General features: G+C 41.3%; 1 long non-coding RNA gene across 1 annotated transcript in view; it reads left to right on the top strand.

The window, feature by feature from the left end:
• Positions 1–11,940, top strand: part of LOC124874266 — a 35,391-nt gene extending 23,451 nt beyond the window's left edge. The window contains exons 3-4 of the long non-coding RNA XR_007039743.1: positions 9,656–9,964; positions 10,047–11,940. This is a non-coding gene — a long non-coding RNA (uncharacterized LOC124874266). The remainder of the gene's footprint in view (positions 1–9,655; positions 9,965–10,046) is intronic.
• The last annotated feature ends 2,324 nt before the right edge of the window (positions 11,941–14,264 follow it).

Here is a 14,264-nt window from a genome sequence, read left to right as displayed (position 1 = left end):
AATCCAAACAGAAACCTTTCATCATGACTGTGTTATCTAAAACCCAGTGGTTTATGTATACTTCACCGAGAGTTATTAATGACTAAATATGACAAAGTGAAAAGTGTAGCTGCTGTACAGCAATAATAGGAATCATGTTTTTCTGTTTGTGAAAGTGATAACCGTGAAGCAGACACACTTAAGAGATGTTGAGCAGAATTGAGTATGCCAATCACAAAGTAGAGGACAATCTTGTGGGGCATGTAAGCCCTCTTAAACAAATTAATGGCTTTTCATGGTGATCAGAGCGACGGTAGCTTGTTCCCTGATGCCAACCCATCAAATCCTCACTCATCCATGCTATTCCCAGTTCTCCAGTGTGCTCTGCTGTTTATATCTCTTCAGACAAAGGAGGAGTTATAAAGGGGGGGCGAGATTGAGAAGGGAAGGAATTAAATGAATGCTTTTCTGAAAAAAATAAAATAAACTGATGCGATTTTCAAAAGGTGCTGATTTTTTGTCTGGAACGTTTGCTCAAAAGGACCCAGTAGCTTGATTTATTTGCCATGAAATAGAAGGAATACAATGAAATTGGGAAGTGTGAAGGGCTTAAAAGCAGCAGGAGGAAAGTGAATACGATGAGAGCTTGAAAGAAAGCTTGGTGCAGGAGGAGAAGATATGGAGTAGCCTTAATTAATTCAGCTTTAGAGCCCGTGATGCTTGAATGACTTCATGTTCAGGCTGCTGCTTCTTCCTGTATTACAGATGAACTCACATTAAATAACAGGGAAGAAACTTATCTCAACAGCTCAGCAGGAGGGATGGCCTTAATACAGTATTGGTGTTTATTAAATTTAATATATTTATATCTGATTCACAGTATTGAACAATGAACTTCAATGGATTACTTGGGGTAGATGAACACAAAGTAGTGCATAAGTATAAAGGGGAAGGAAAATGGCCCATTGTTTTTACATTTTTACAAAAAAACATCAGAAGTGTGGTGTGTATTTCTGTTTAGCACTATGGATCGGCCTTTTTCTGAACCGTCTTCCTCTGCAAGTACAGCTTCAAGTATTTTTGGGTATGTCTCCACCAGCTTTGTACATTTAGGGACTGACGTTTTTATTCATTCTAAAACAGCTTAGGGTCAGTCAGATTGGATGGAGAACATATGTGAACATAAGTTTTCAATTCTTGCTCAATCAAATCTAGATCTGAACTTTAGGACATTCCAACACTTGAACTAAACCTTTCCATTTTATAATTGGCTGTGTTTAGGGTTGTTGTCCTGCTAAACGTTGGTGTTCCACCCTGGTCTCAAGTCTCTGGAGCCTTTAACAGGTTTTCTTCCAGGATTACCCTGTGTTAAGCTCCACCCAGCTTCCCTGTACCTGCTGAAGTCTCCTACATGGCTTTTTGCAAGCAAAAAACATGGCTTCTTATGGCTTTCATTCAACTCTTTTGCCACTCTTTCAATAAGTTCAGATTTAGGGAGTGGACAACTACCAGTTTTCCTGTTGACAGATTCTCCCACCTGAGCTGTGGATCTCTGCAGCTGCTCCAGAGTTACCATGGGCCCCTTGGTCACTTCTCTGATTAATGTTCTCTTTTCCGCTCTGTTCACTTGCAGCTTGGCAATCACATAATTAGGTCATTAGCAGGACTCAGTAGAACCTGAGTTCATTAGATGTGTCTTGGGACACATCTAAATGTTGCAGGAGACCAGCTCTTGAGGACTAGAGCTCAACACCACTGATCTAAACTAACCCTGCTTTACACTTCTCCACAACCTTCTCCATGGTCTGTCTATTGTGTTTCCTTATGATGCTGTTTGTTCACTAATTTTCTCTAACGAACCTCTGAGGCCTTCCCAAACAGCTGGATTTACACAGAGATTGAGTTATATACAGGTGGACTTTATTTACAAATTGCCTAGCTTGTAAATGCAGCTGGTTGCACTGGATTTTATTTAGGGGTATCATAATAAAGTGGACTAAATGGAAATGTAGGCCACACTTTTCAGAGTTCTTCATAACCCTGCAGGCTGTGTAATAAATTGTAACTGAAGCATTATCTATTGTTCCACAATCCAGCCTTAACACCATCAATTCGCCCAGTCAATAAAGATTGTATGATTCACCCAGAAATGTATTCAGCAACCAACATCCCTCACCTGTTTGCCCCTGGGGACACAAGAGCATAGACACATTCAGTTCATGATGCATTATTAGGAGAAAACACACAAAATCCAATTAATCTCTCCATCTCGCCCCCCTTAGCAAGCCTCCATCCCCAGAGGATCAACTAATGTGATCCCCAATGCCCATCTACCTCTAAATGCTGGCTTTTAAAGCCACAAGCTTGAATATTTTTCCAGCTGGGGTACCTGACAGCTGAGCCTTTATTTTCCACATATTAACACAAAAAATATTATTTCTTCTTGAAATTGCGAGAGCTGCAAGGGGTGTAAACCATGTTTCTGTGTACACACAAGTATGCTGGAAGGTTTTCACAAACCGTGCTTCTTCTCTTCCTGTCAGCACAGGCATATAATAAACAACAACTTTCCCACTCAGGTGTTTTCAGGCATCTGCGAGCTGTGACTTCTCTCCTCCCACACAGTCCCACTTTTTCGCCCCAGGCACAGCCAAATCAATACGTCATTAGCCAGTCTCTATACTCACCAGTCTGGTCCACATCCCTCTCCACTCTTACTCCATTTTCCCCTCACAGTTCACAGTATTTCATGCTATTTTTCCTCTCTTTACCTCGACTCTCATCCCTGCTTCGACTTCGACCAACCCCCTCTTTTTCACTCTTCAGCTCTGCTTCTGGCCTTTTGTGTGTTTCTGTGCACTGCACTGCTGATGTGGAGGAGGGGGGCAGCACAGAAGCGGGATAAAAATGATAGAAGGGGGTTAAAGGTGTAAGAGAGGGATTTGAGCCAGGCGGAGAGGGAAGAAATATGTAGGAGGGGGAGGTGAGGGAGGATAGGAGCAAAGGAGGGCAGCTGTGAGGGTGAAATGAATGTGTAACTGTGCTGTAGTGGCTTGAGCCCTGAACGGCTGAGTGATGGCAGGAACGACAGCTCCATTGCTTCCTGGTGGAGGTGGCAGCTCCTCGGGGCTGCTGTGCTGTTGGGTAAACAGAGGAGGCTGTCCCTGTGTGTGTACAGGCGTCAACGCCACCAGGTAGCAGCATCACTCACTGGAAACAGTCAAACAAGTTAATGAGCATCAGTGAGTCAGCAAAGCTGGAGGCCAGCACAAATTATTGGATGGGTGCAAGGATCATCTCTTATGTGTTGATAATGATAGAAGACCAAGAGGGACATGAGCCAATACAAAAAATGATGTATTGAAAGAATATTTATGAAAGTGATAATTTCACTAAAACTGGAAACTAATGTATTTAGTTTAATTTAATTTAATAATGATAATTAAATGTGTTTATAATTATTTCAGTACATGGGTAATTTATGAAATCCAAAGAAAAGATTAAATGTGGAAATCATTAAATAAAATTTGCATTCATTATATTTTTACAAAAAACATATTTATTTCACTATCCATTCAGGAAGCATGAACCAACCCTTGACAAGTCTAAAGACTCCTTCTGCCCCTTTAGTTGACCAGCTAATATTGATAAGTTAGCATCAATGAAGCAAAACAACATTTAATTCTTTTCTCAAAGCATTAAGCTAGTCTCTTAAAATAGTGATGCTTAGCTGACATTCCTAGCTGCTGTTGAATAGTTTTGTTAATATAAAAGCCAGCTGCAGTTGCTGTGAGTATTTGAAGCAAGAAATCCCCTAAAAAGAATGAAGTAGCCTAAAAGGTTTCAAAAAGCAACACAATATTTTCCAGTCTAAAGACATTCAAGACCAGATGAAAAAGTTGTGCACTCTGGAAAGGGTAGCAAAGCCACTTTTGAGGTTTTTGGATTCAAACCACAGTTAGACTTATTATCCACATTATCCTGTCTAACATTTGCCAAACAAATCCTCAATAATCCCCAAGACTTGTGGAAAAATATTCTACACACTTAAGAGACGAAATGTTTGCATCTCGTTTCATCTAAAACTAATAGCATTTCAGAAGAAGAACGTCATACTAACAGTCAAATCTGGTGGTAGTAGTGTGGTGGTCTGGGGCTGTTTGGTTCAGAACCTGGAGGACTTGCTGTAGATGATAAACACATACATTCTGCTCTCTACCAGAACATTCTGAAGAAGAATGTTAGGCCATCTGTTCATGACCTTAAGCCTGAACTCACGCAGGTTATGTAGCAGGAAAATTGTCTAAAGTCCACCTCTGAATGGCTTTAAAAACTCAAAATGTTTTTGGATCAAAGCACAGACTGTGGGAGGAACCTAAAGAGCCCAACCCACGCATTCATTGAGAGAACATGCAAATTCCATGCAGAAGCACCCCAGGCTAAGATTCATACCCAGAACTTTCTTGCTCCAGAACAGTTGTGCTAACAACTGCTACACAATGCATCCTGCCTTTAGTAGCTTGTTTTTGTTTTTAATTAGCACTCTCTGCATTTATAACCTTGTTCCTATTCCAAAGTGCAGAGCCTCTGGACATCCAAAAGGTCACTACCAAAAGAGGCTAACTCTGCTTGCTTTTTTAGGGGAGACCTAAAAAAGGGAAGAAGGATCCTCTGTTAGAGCTGAAGGGACCATACTTCACCCAGAGAGAGGTTGAGGTGGCCAAACCAAGGAGAAGGAACCCACATGGTTCTGAAGAAGTAAAGAGCCTTGTCTGACCCAGAGCAAGCACATCCTTTACGTTTGGGTGGTCAGCTTCCCTTGACCTCGAGTTCCTTACTTGCCTCGATATGACCGATTATCAAATGGTAATTAGACCATCTAAATAATCCTGACATCTGAGAATTAATTGAATTCCTTGTCCTTCCCATGCTCCAGTGCCATGAAATAAGTGGTGACCTAGTAGTTAGAGAGCAGGGTCTTTGCACCTAGAAAGGCCACAAGTAACAATTAAAATCTCTGCAGACCCCACACACCTGCACATAAATTATTTAGAGTTTTACCTTCAGGCCGTCGCTACAGGGCGCTGTTTACTAAAACCAGCCGCCACAGAGACAGTTTCTTCCCCCAGGCTGTTTCTCTGATGAACATTTAATAGAGTACCAAACAACTGCACACTGAAGTTGCAAATGCAACTTTGTATTTGTGTATATTTGTATATATGTATTTAAGGAGATAAAGACATATGCATAAATATATCTTATAACGCATAAAAAAAAAAAAGAAAACCCAGAGAACAAAGTGTACCGGAGTCAAATTCCTTGTTTGTATGTACGAAATTGGCAATAAAGCTAATTTTGATTCTGATTCTGATTCTGAAGTACTCTGGTACAAATCCCACCGACTGCCATTCTAGGTCCCCGAGCAAGACCCTTAGCCCCTGAATGCTCCCGGGCGCTGCATAATGGCAGCCCACTGCTACCTAAGGGATAGGTTAAATATAGAGGATAATTTTTCCATTGTGAGTTCAATAAAGTCTAAATTATTATGAACTTAAACTGTCACTATGGCTCATAAATTGACCCAAACACCTGATTGGTTAATTCAGTGTCAGCCCAGTCTATTGGTATTCTGCAGCAAAACTATGTGGAATAAATACTGAAGATCTTGCTATAAAAGCATAATAAATTACAAAATTAATTAATGATTTAAACAATCCATTATTTATGTATTAAAAAATCACTGACATCTTTAAATTATTAGAGAGAAATTTATTCATCTGGTGTGTTAATTTCAAATCTTATTGAAATTATAAATATTGATTCCTTATTATCTTGGGTGTTTTCAGTCCATTGGTGTTGAAGCACAATGAAGTCTTGCATCTTAATCTCTGCATCTTTTCTATTTTCTTTCCTCTATAGTGATTCACTCACAACGCACCCCACCTTCCACCCTTTTTTATATATAAATGTAAATATTTTTTACCCCTTTCCTTCCAATTCCTCTTTCGCAACAGCTTCTCTTTAGAGAGGGGAGGGGTTAAGCAGGAGGTAATTAAAATGGGAATGTGTGCAGTGATTAAAAGCCAGTCCAGAGACACACCTTAACCTCAACAGGAATAGAAAATAAGAAACGTGAATGAAATGAAAAGAACACATAAGCAACACTGTTATCTTCAAGTACTTCTAACAGGGGAGTAGGAAAACCCAGCTCTGATATCTTGAATCCCCTCCTTCTAAAACACAGCTCTGATTGATGTGCCTCTGAGGCTCCATGAGATCTAATGAAACATGTGAGGTTTGCTCTCGAAAAATAAGAAGGGAACTAGATTTCAGCTACTGTGCCATGGTTACTGCATAGAGAGGGATTGGCAATGCCAGGGAGGGTGCAGATGGAGGAGTCACCTTGAGGCAGAAAAGGGGAAGGAGGAGGAACGGCACGTAATGCCAATGTATGAAGGAGAGTTGTTTTCTTCTCTCACAGGAGAGGTACAACGGATAATAAATTAGATTGATTATATCGATTGGGCTGCACGGTGGAACAGTTGTTAGAACTGTTACCTAGCGGCAATAAGGTCCTGGGTTCGAATCCCAGCCTGGGGTTTTTCTGCATGGAGTTTTCATGTTGTCCCCATGCATGCATGGTTTCCCTCCAGGTACTCTGGATTCCTCCCACAGTTCAAAAGCATGACAGTTAGGTTAATTGGTCTTTCTAAATTGCCCGTAGGTGTGAGTATGTGTGCATGGTTGTTTGTCCTGTTTGTTTCTGTGATGGACTGGCGACCTGTCCAGGGTCTACCCTGCCTCTTGCTTAATGACTGCTGGAGATAGGCACCAGCTCCCCTCATGACACTGCACAGACAAGCAGGTATAGATAAAGGATGGATGGATCTTAAATTTGTCTCTCTGGCACAGCGTTATTGCTTGAGCTTCATGATATATCATGAGTTTGCTTCATAACAAATGAAACAGCCTTTAAACTACCTTGATGTTCAGTTGGATTTTATTCAAGGACATTGGAGTAAAGAAGCTTGAATTCAAATGTATGCCACACTTTTCCGATTTTATTTCTAAAAATGTTAAAAACTATCATTTTCCTTTCACTTCCATATGATGCACTACTTACTGTCACACTAAATCCCAATAAAAGAGAGGAATGTGTAGTTTTATGTCACAAAATGCTGTAAAAGTTGGGATATGAACACTTTTGCAAGGGACTGTGTCATGGGGGCTAAAGTTTGTAGAAAGGATTATTCATCATTTCTTTAAAGTCAAAATGAAAACTAAAAATAATTGCTAAAAAAAAATCAAATTTGTGACGGCTTTGCATCATTTTTTATTCTTGCATTAAAATCCTTAAAATTGAACAGGACATTGTTTTCAATATTTAACTACACTGACATCTGCTGGTGAAATACAGCCACTGATTTAAAGTACAACGCGGTTAAATTCTTTATTATACTACTGATAAAGAAAAAACATCCTACTGGGTAGTAAATGTACCTTACACTAAATTGGTCTCACCTGTAAAAGTAATTTTTGTCATTGTGACACAAAGATTCACTATTGTTTAAAAACATCAAGGGTTAATGTTGCTCTGATATTATAAGTGTAAGCATTAGAACGTTTGCTTCTTTATTCATAATGATAAATAAATAAATGAATAAGCAGGTTATATAACCAACCCCAAACAGCTGTATCAAAACGGTTTTTGTAGATATGTATAAAACTGAAACACGGACCTCCAGCCGTGGTTCCATTAAACCTGAATTCACAAAAATGCATGAATAAAGATGACCCTTCTTGTAGCTGCCTAACCTGGTACCCATTTTAATTATTTCTGTAAAACCAGTCTGAACTCGTCTAATTAAGAGAAACAATCCCTCTGTTCCGCCAGTGTGCCCCTGAGAGCATCATTAATTTTATTCTTCACGCTTGGGCCTTGTAAAAGCAGTTTTAACAAAGACATTGAATCGGCACAGAACAAGGCAGGAAATTATATACCAATGAATGAGTGCAAGTCTGTACAGCTTGTGATGCTTAGCACTGTCACAATAAAACAAGAAGCTTTAGTGCTTCAAACCACATCTGGTTCTTTAATCTGAGGACACTGCAAATCTGCAGCTGGCACAATACAACTGGATGTGAAGGCTCTCCAGTGGCTTACAAAAAATGTCTACCCCTTCAACCTCATCACATTTTCTCACAAAACCACTCATGAAATTGAGTCCACCTATATATAATTTGATATGTGTACAGCTGTGGAAGCATCAGATGTTTGTTAGACAACATTCCTTAATGGAAGACTGGCAAGAAGAACTCCACTGTCAAAAAAAGCCCCCAAGATGTCCTATTTAAAATTTGCCACAAGCCATACAGGGGACACAGCAGACACTGGGAAGAACGGGCTCCTGTCAAATGACACCAAAATCAATTAATTGCTGTGGATCTTTCTGCATGGAGTTTGCATGTTGTCCCTGTGCATGCATGGGTTCTCTGGTCTCTCTAAATTGCCCTTAGGTGTGCATGGTTGTTTGTCCTGTGTGTCTCTGTGTTGCCCTGTGATGGACTGGTGACCTGTCCAGTGTGTACCTCGCCTTTTGGCCAAAGGTTGCTGGAGATGGACACCAGCTCCCCTGCGACCCTCTATTGAAGAAGCAGGTATGATGGATGGACAGACAGACAGACGGACGGACGGACGGACGGACGGGTGGACGGATGGAGGGATGGATTGACGGACGGACTTAAGATCCACAGCATTGTCATTTTTTACCTTTAATCCAGGGGGTCATAAATGTAATCAATTAAATTTTGACAAAAAACTACCTCCTTCCCTTTTTTGGCAGAGGTTCATCTTCCAGAAGAACAAAACAACCTATAACTTACGGTCAGAACTTCAGTGGAATGGGTGGGATATTCATCTGTTAGAATGGCCTAGTCAAAGTCCAAACCTAAATCCAATTCACAATCTGTTGCAAAACTTGAAAATTGATGTTCGCAGAGGCTTTCCATTCAACCTGACTGAGCCTGAGCAGTTTTTGCAAAGAAGAATGGCCAAACCTTCTAGTGTCTGGATGTGTAAGGCAGGTAGAGACAAAGCCCAAAATACTTGCAGCTGCAACCGCACTAAAAGGTGGTTCTACAAAGTATTGATGAATACAAGTGCACAGCCATGCTTTCTAGACTTTTATTTGTAAAAATAGAAACTTGAAAAATCATGTATCATTTTCCTCCCACTTCACTATAACACACCACTTAATGTTGGTTTATCACGTACAAGCGTGTTAAAATAAACTGAGGCTTGTGGTTGTATGTGATAAAACTTGTAAAAATAATGTACAAATACTGCACTGTATAAAGACCATAGTACTGAGGGCTTAGCTTGTGATGTTGTCTGTCTCACTGTTTTTGCACACTTTATTGAAAATGTTACACTCTGTGGGCTGTACAGGTTTGTGTTGCGTTCCTTCTGTTGTCCTCTCTCAGTTCTCCAGCAGAGTGCAACTGGCAGGCCCTGCAGCTGCAGCTCGTTGAGCTATTCAGGAGGTGCGTGAGAGGAGCAGGAATCCCTGAGAGAGACATCAGCGCATAGTGCATAGCGCAGTAACAGGCCAGGTCTTGCTGACTTCTTCACGAAGAATTCGATCTCTGATCCACCCTTTGCCTTCTTGCTTCCAAGATACTGTTCCCACAGCCTGTGTTGGGTTCCTACCTCGGTGGCTGATGTTCCTCCATCTCAAAGACTTCCAAGAAGATCCTTCCTTGGACCGTTCCTCGTCTTCCTGGATCCTAGCCACACTGCTGCTCGGTAAACCATCGCTCTCCTGCCTGTCCACCCTCAGTCTGCTTTGGCTCTTCTATCAGCGTCATTCTGGAGAAGGACAAACTAATGCTCTCCCAGCATCACTTCTCAAACACAACCAACCTGTCAATGTCAGACTCAGAGAGTTACTCACCTTCCCTGGACCTCCATTTTCATCACCACATAGTAAGCCGCTCCTTCAACCTGTCATTCAACTCCATATTCAACATAACCTCACCTCCAACTAATACTTGCTTTCTCCTTCCAGTGTTCATCCAGATCCCGGTGCAGAACCCTAAAGTTATTTTCCTTGAGTTCCTGAATGAATCACTTGAAAAAAAAAAAAAAAACGTCAAGCATGTCTGTAATTGTTGCTTTCACCATAGCTGAAGCCAGTATAAATATGACACCTAGTCCATGATTAGACATAAACCATGAAATGTTCAAGAAACGTCTCACCTCTACTGCTGTCATGTGGAGTTGTTTTAAATATATTTCCAGTTTGCCACAACATTCCTTGATTATACATTTGGCAGAGTGAAAAAGCCAGTCCCAGCCTTAGTTTGTGCTCCATAAACTTGACATTTATAACATTGCTTTTAAAACATGATAAACTCAGAGAAAATAGAAATGCATCATGCTTTAGATTGATAACTATTTGGACTGTTCAAAATATAACAGCAGGAAAGTCAGAGTGAGTGTGAGAGGATGATGCAAAGGAAAAGACAGTATTAGAGACATTTGTTCAGACATAAAGCAGCAGTTTTTGCATAAGGGACTACACAATGTAACATAGGTAACATTAACATACCTATTTCAGATTATTGAAAGTAGAACTAAAGAGAGGCTGAACTCAAATGTATACACTGTATAGCAGACCGTACAGTGTGCCAAATGCTTTTCTGAATGCTTCTTGTAACCAAACATTTGTCGGTACAAACCAAGGACAGTTTTCCTCCTCAGTACGATTAAAGCTGCATGTTTTGAATACTTTAACCATCTTTGCCCCATATTACTCTCAAAATGTGTTTGATCCAGGTCCTTCATGTGACTGTGTAACCTGATTGGAAATGGGAGTTTATTGTTACTGAAGTGTTCTTTGATGCACCCTTAAAGTACAACAGCTTAAAGCTTAAAGTACAACAGTAACTGGGTAATGTTAATGAAAAAAGAAATTAGAAGACACAAAAAAAAACATATTAAGACTCATGGAAGACACAAGTTTGCGTTCCGGAGGGGACACAAGGGGCCAGGTTCGTATCCCACAGATTGCCCACAGAATCAGTCCAGGGGCCACACATGGTCCCTAAGCCTTCACAACATCAATCTCTGTCACTGAGTAAAAGGGTGAATATATTATACTAAGTTTCAAAATAACATAAATCAGTGTAAAGGATGTATGTTCTGACAATTCTATTTTGGAAAATTTGTTTGCAAAATGTCCCATTTATTTTGTTTGTTTGTAATAAGTTATTTCATATTATAAATATGATACAATTCCTTCACTTAGCTGCAAAGGGTCTGAGAAGAAAATAACCCAGTTCTTTAAAGGTTTTGAAAAGATGGAGCCCAAACTGTAAAATTTTGTCAAAAATAAATGTGAAAGTTCTAAGGCAATGCGCACATCACAGCCAGCAGGGGGCCTCATCGAGCTGCGTTTTAGGATACCAGGTAATGAAACATGAAGCCAGAAGTAAACAAAATCGCCCTGAAATGATATATTTAGAACATAGCTGGAGCGGTAAGGCATTTGTCATACAATAGTAAGAGTTAACGTTTCAAAGATCTATAATTAGATTGGTCTAATCTTCAGTCAACATTTCACACATTCTGTACAACAGTCTGATAAAACAGAATAAAGTGTTGCTTCCCATGCATCTCAACTTGGCTGTCGTTATAAGTATTGTTAAGTACATAATGCCTAGTTGGACTAATTATTGCTGATGTCTGAAACGTACGTTTTAGAAGGAAAAATGTAATGCATTTTAGATTTTTACAATCCTGTTGTTGCAAGTGATACATTTTGTTTAAGACATCCAAAATAAAAAGATAAACTACCAGATATCTTTAAAATAACTTTTCTAATGAATACAAATTAGAACGAGCAATAATTTTGTTTTTACAAATATCCAGTATTCATCCAGTATTCCCGAAATTTTAGACATCAGTAATCAGCATAACAACATACAAAAAAGTAATAACAAATGTCTAAACTGATGTTTTACATAAGTATTCACAACATGCTGGGATGTGGTTTTAAAATAAACAAGGAAATGAAAATCATGAAAATACAAATTGTTCTTGTCATTGGTATTTTGATTTTATTTTTCTATTTTAGATTTTCGCAATATTCTTTACAGATAGTAAGACTGCACTTGGGGACAATAGGAACTGAAAATCCACTACACAGTAAATGACCTAAGAAGAAGGAGCCTTGACAAAAGTAAAATGTTGATTGTGTATAGAGAGACAGGTAGCTTAAGTTTACACTTGGTAGTTTGTTGCATATGTAGTCAAGTCAAGTTTATTTATATAGCGCTTTTCAGCAACAAGGCACTCAAAGCACTATATAGGCACAAAGCTATGTGTAGCTGGTGCACCTAGAACAGGAACCAGATGGTACAAGTGGTGACATCATAAGTGATGAAAAGGTGTAATCAGGCAGTTTTTGGAGCAACTGTCATTGTAAACATATTGGTGTCAGACACAGAATGGATAACTTTAACATCAGCTGAAGCAGTTTGATAAAAGTTGCATTATGGGTTTGGATGAGGCTGGGTGGTCATTAAATTCTAGCACACATCTGGGGTGTACATCTGTGTAGCCCTCAGTTGGGGAACATTTTTACTCAATGAAACCAACACAGTTTAATCATTAAAATAATATTCACATTAATCATAAAAATAATATTCACATTAGGTTCTGATGTATACAGAAGCTGATGAGTTTTTACACACCAATGATCCATCTGTGTGAAGAAACACATACTGAGAACCAAAAACATAAAGCATTTCTGGTCAGATTAATGCTTTGATATTAAAGTTAGATAGTTCATCTGAACTATCTAACTTTAATATCAACGCCCACGTGATATTTAATATCAACGCCCACGTGGGACTTCAACGCCCACGTGGGAAACGACAGTGACACCTGGAGAGGCGTGATCGGGAGGAATGGCCTCCCCGATCTGAATCCGAGTGGTGTTTTGTTATTGGACTTCTGTGCTAGTCACGGATTGTCCATAATGAACACCATGTTCAAACATAAGGGTGTCCATCAGTGCACTTGGCACCAGGACACCCTAGGCAGGAGGTCGATGATCGACTTTGTTGTCGTATCATCAGACCTTCGGCCGCATGTTTTGGACACTCGGGTGAAGAGAGGGGCTGAGCTGTCCACTGATCACCACCTGGTGGTGAGTTGGATCCGCTGGAGGAGGAGAAAGCCGGACAGACTTGGCAGGCCCAAGCGCATAGTGAGGGTCTGCTGGGAACGTCTGGCGGACCCCTTGGCCAGGGATGTATTCAACTCCCACCTCCGGGAGAGCTTTGACCAGATTCCGAGGGATGTTGGAGACATAGAGTCCGAATGGACCATGTTCTCCGCATCTATTGTCGATGCTGCTGCCCGTAGCTGCGGCCGTAAGGTCTGCGGTGCCTGTCGCGGCGGCAATCCCCAAACCCGGTGGTGGACACTGGCAGTAAAGGACGCTGTCAAGCTGAAGAAGGAGTCCTATCGGCTGTGGTTGGCTTGTGGGACTCCTGAGGCGGCTGATGGGTACCGTGGAGCCAAGCGTGCCGTGGCCCGGGCGGTGGCAGAGGCAAAACCTCGGACCTGGGAGGAGTTCGGTGAGGCCATGGAGAAGGACTACTGGATGGCCCCGAAGTGATTCTGGCAAACCGTCCGGTGCCTCAGGAGGGGGAAGCAGTGCTTCGCCAACACTGTTTACAGTGGGGGTGGGGAGCTGCTGACATCGACTGGGGACATTATCGGGCGGTGGAAGGAGTATTTTGAGGATCTCCTCAATCTTGCCATCATGCATTCCCTGGTGGAAACAGGGGCTGGGGACTCGGGGTTGGACTCTTTCATCACCCAGGCTGAAGTCATCGAGGTGGTTAAAAAGCTCCGCGGTGGCAAGGCTTCGGGGTTGGATGAGATCTGCCCTGAGTATCTCAAGTCTTTGGATGTTGTGGGGCTGTCATGGTTGACACGCCTCTTCAACATCGCGTGGCGGACAGGGACAGTGCCTTTGGATTGGCAGACTGGGGTGGTGGTCCCCCTTCATAAGAAGGGTGACCGGAGGGTGTGTTCCAACTACAGGGGGATCACACTCCTCAGCCTCCCTGGTAAGTCCTACGCCAGGGTATTGGAGAGGAGAGTCTGTGTCCCTCGTGATGTCCTGTGTGGGGTGCTCCAGGAGTATGGAATCGGGGGCCCTTTACTAGGGGCCATCCGGTCTCTGTACAAGTGGAGCAGGAGTTTGGTT

The sequence above is a fragment of the Girardinichthys multiradiatus genome, chromosome 1 (assembly GCF_021462225.1).
Source record: "Girardinichthys multiradiatus isolate DD_20200921_A chromosome 1, DD_fGirMul_XY1, whole genome shotgun sequence".
Classification (NCBI taxonomy): Eukaryota; Metazoa; Chordata; class Actinopteri; order Cyprinodontiformes; family Goodeidae; genus Girardinichthys; species Girardinichthys multiradiatus.
Note: the sequence above shows the minus strand (reverse complement) of the source record. Positions and strands in the feature narration are given on the sequence as shown.